Source organism: Ovis aries, chromosome 9, assembly GCF_016772045.2.
Source record: "Ovis aries strain OAR_USU_Benz2616 breed Rambouillet chromosome 9, ARS-UI_Ramb_v3.0, whole genome shotgun sequence".
Classification (NCBI taxonomy): Eukaryota; Metazoa; Chordata; class Mammalia; order Artiodactyla; family Bovidae; genus Ovis; species Ovis aries.
The window spans coordinates 66,267,240-66,271,331 of NC_056062.1; the positions used below are offsets into that span (position 1 = coordinate 66,267,240).

Sequence of the window (4,092 nt, forward strand, 5' to 3'; positions counted from 1 at the left end):
TTGATCTTAATTATCACATTTACATTTTTATTGTTCTACTATGCTGTGCTGTGCAAGTCATGTCCAACTCTTTGTGACCCCATGGATTGTACCCTACCAGGCTTCTCAGTTCATAGAGTTATCCAAGCAAGAATACTAGAGTGGGTTGCCATTTTCTTCTCCAGGGAATCTTCCCAACCCAGGGATTGAACCCAGGTCTCCAGCATTGCAGGCGGATTCTTTACCATCTGAGCCACCAGGGAAGCCCATTGTTATATGATATCTTCTTTCAAAAACATATTTTAAATTTAATTTTATTCTATTTTTGGTTGTGCTGTATAGCTTGTGGGATTTTATTTCCCTGACCAGGGATTGAACCTGTGTCGCAGCAGTGAAAGTGCTGAGTCCTAACCACTGGACCACCGGGAAACTCCCTGAAAACATATTTTTAAGGAGATTTATAAAATGTTTTATTTAAGATAGTTATTTCTGCAAACAGAAGCATTATTATTTTATTAGTTAACTAAAAATACTTAAAAATAAATTCATCAATAAATTTGCAGAAAACCTAATCTTGAGGATGAAAAATTTTGGCAAGCTGAAAAAGTTATGGTCTATTAATGGAAAGCATTAAAAACATTAAAAATAATATATACAATCATACAATACCAATATGATTACCATCCTTTCTCATAAAATGAGGTATGTTACCATATGCCAAAATGATACTGATACAATTTAAAAAAATTATATAGGAACAGCTTAGTTAGCAATAACATCACTTACTTAGAACATGTAATTCTAAAATCAAGTTTGCATGTAATTTCCTGCTTGATTTATTCTATGACTCCTTAACTTTTACAGGGTAATACATAATTTCTGCACTCTAATTTCATTATTTTTAGCTAGTATTCCAAGCAGGCATGCACACATGTGAACACAAATGCATACACACACATAAATGCTTGCAATACTGTTCTCTTGCACACACTCTTTAAATACTCCTTTCCACAAGCATTTTCAAATGATATGGGGATAAATATATGGTGATAAAGTTCTTACAGTTTTATTTCTACTCACCAACTGTTTTTTACTGAATATTTTCTTTTTGACCTCTCTAAAGAATTCTCTGCAAGGAGATCAAACCAGTCAATCTTAGAGGAAATAAACCCTGAATATTCATTGGAAGGACTGACGCCTAAACTGAAGCTCCAGTATTTTGGCCACCGGATGTGAAGAGCTGATTCATTAGAAAAGACCTTGATGCTGGGAAAGATTAAAGGCAGAAGGAGAAGGGGACGACAGATGATGAGATGGTTGGATGACAACAGTGACTCGATGGACATGAGTTTGAGCAGGCTCCAGTAGTTGGTGATGGACAGGGAAGCCTGGCATGCTGTAATCTATGGGGTCACAAAGAGTTGGGCATGACTGAGCAACTGAACTGACTGAAAGAATTCTTACACAAAAGTAAAATTCATAAATGTGCAGTGACAAATTTCAGGTGTAATAATTTATATGAAGAGTCATTTATGAATAGACTTCTCAATGACCTAAGTGTGATTTTTGGTCATTTAACTTACATACTTAGCACATGAGTTTATAATTTTAGAAAAGGAATAGTGGAGAGAGAATACAATCAAATAAAACTCCTTAATTTGTCAATTAAAGGATTATAAGAACATAGTTTGGGATAACATGTAAAATAGCATTTAGATAAATATGATGAAAATATTTGCTAGTTTATACTCAGAGGAAAAATATACATTGACATCTGACTTCTCAAAAAGGATAAAAACAAAGTAAAAATCAGATAAAATACACAAAAATATGGATTGCCATTTTTGAAATCTTGAAAAAAATAAACAACTTATGTCCATCAAAATTATCCCTAAGAAATGAACATTCCTCAGAAGAAACTTCTGGGCCCACAAGTTTTAACCAAACATCTAAAGAAAGCTAACATCATATTTACACATTATTAAAAAAAAAAAACAGAAAAAGAATACTTCTCACTTCATTTTATGAGTCTGTTATTACCCTAATACCAAAACTAGACAATCAGTACAAAAAGAGAGAGGAAAAAAAAAAAAAACACACACCTCTCCAAGCCCATAATGCTCATAAACTCCCATGCAAAATACATTAAAAAATTAGTAAATTAAATTTAGCAATGTATAAAAGGAATTTATGTATGAAGGCTAAATCAGGTTCTACATTTATTGTTGTTGTTCTCTGTAAACAGGTACTTCTTACTTCTTTGTTTCTAATTTGGATGTCTTTTATTTCTATCTCTTGTCTAATTGTTTGGATTAGGACTTCTAGTATGTTAAACAGAAGTGTCAAGGATGGGCACTGGATCTTGGAGGAGAAGTTTTCAGTTCCCTACCCTCATACCTGGAAATGAATTCACAGGCTCACAACCAACTAATCTTCAGCAAGTTTGCTAATAATATACAATGGAAAAAGGATAAAATCTCTTCAACAAATTGTGTTAGGAAAACTGGATGTTCACATGCAGAACAATAAAATTGAACACTTATCTCACATCATACACACACACACACACAAAAAAAAACCAACCAATCCTTCAAATGATTAAAGTTAAACAAAATCCCTGAATCCATAAATTTACCAAAAGAAAACATGGAGAATATTTTTTATTTTTCACACTGGTTTTAGCAACTATATTTTGGATATGATACCAAAAGAACAGGCAACCAAATTAAAAATAATCAAGTCTGATAGCATCAAACTATTAATAAAAAGCTTCCACAGAGCAAAAGAAACAATCAACAGAGTAAAAAGGCAATTTACTAAATGGAAGAAAACATTTCAAACCCTGTATATGATAATTTCCAGAATATATAAGGAACTCATACAACTCAATACTGAGAAAACACACTGATCAAACAGTGGGCAAAAGATTTGAATAGGTATTTCTCCAAAGAAAATATACAAATGGTGGCCGATAGGCATATTAAAGATTCTCTACCTTGTTAATCATCATTGAAATGCAAATCAAAACAACAGTGAGATATCACCTCACACCTGTTAGAATAGCTATTAAAAAGTCAAAAGACAATAAGTTTCAGCAAATTTGTGGAGAAATTGAAACATTTCTACATTATTGGTAGGAAAATAAAACAGTAAGTATCAGTATGTGAAGGGTTAATAGGGTAGTAGAGATGTGCCTGCAAAGGGTCTCTCTGCTCAGGCTGAGCGTCCTTGCATACGAGGCATTCTGCCAAAGAGTCTGGACACAGCCTTGAGTTTGATGGTCCCTTGCAAATGAGGGAGCATTCCCTTCTTGAGATAAGAAGGAGATGAGGGCTTTGGGCAGACTCTTCAGTAGACAGAGATTTCACTCCCCTTTGTTATACGATAACATGTATGCACCTGCACTGTACTGAAAAGGCTTATTCTTACAGTCTGGAATTCTGCCTAAGGAGGGCTTTATAATAATAAACGGCAATTAGTTTGCCCAGTTGTTCCTCTGACCAGAGTGGTGTCCTGTCTGTCTTTTGTATGTCTTGTATGTTTTATGTCATTTCACTCGTGATCTCCAGAAATCTCCTACAAGTATGGAAAACAGTTTTGAGGCTCCTCAAAAATTTAAAGATAGAACTATTATGTACTCCCACTCCTGTGTATCATCCAAAAGAACTAAAATTAGGATCTCAAAGAGATAGCTGCAATCTCATGTTGCTGGTATGAAATTTCACAATAACCAAGATATGGATACCAAGCAAATGTTCATCAACAGATGGATAAACAAAATATGCTATAGGAGAATTTCTTGGTGGACTAGTGGTTAAGACTCCATGCTTCCACTGTAGAAAGTTCAGGTTTGATTCCTGGTTGGGGAACTAGAATCCTGCAAGCGGTGTGGTGCAGCCAAATAAAAAAAAAAGAAAGAAGAAAACATGGTGTGTGTGTGTGTGTGTATATATATATATATATATGAACATTATTCAACCTTTAAAAAGAAGAAAATTCTGCAGTTTACAGCAATATGGATGAACTTTGAAGACCTGTATTAATTGAAACAAGTCAAAGGGAAAATACAACTATATAAGGCATTTAAAATAGTCAATGATATAGAATTAGACA

The 4,092-nt window shown here is 33.9% G+C and overlaps 1 non-coding gene across 1 annotated transcript; it reads right to left on the bottom strand.

The window, feature by feature from the left end:
• Positions 1 to 335: 335 nt before the first annotated feature.
• Positions 336 to 408, bottom strand: TRNAE-UUC (transfer RNA glutamic acid (anticodon UUC)). Its single transcript has one exon. It is a non-coding gene; the product is annotated as a tRNA-Glu (tRNA).
• Positions 409 to 4,092: the final 3,684 nt, after the last annotated feature.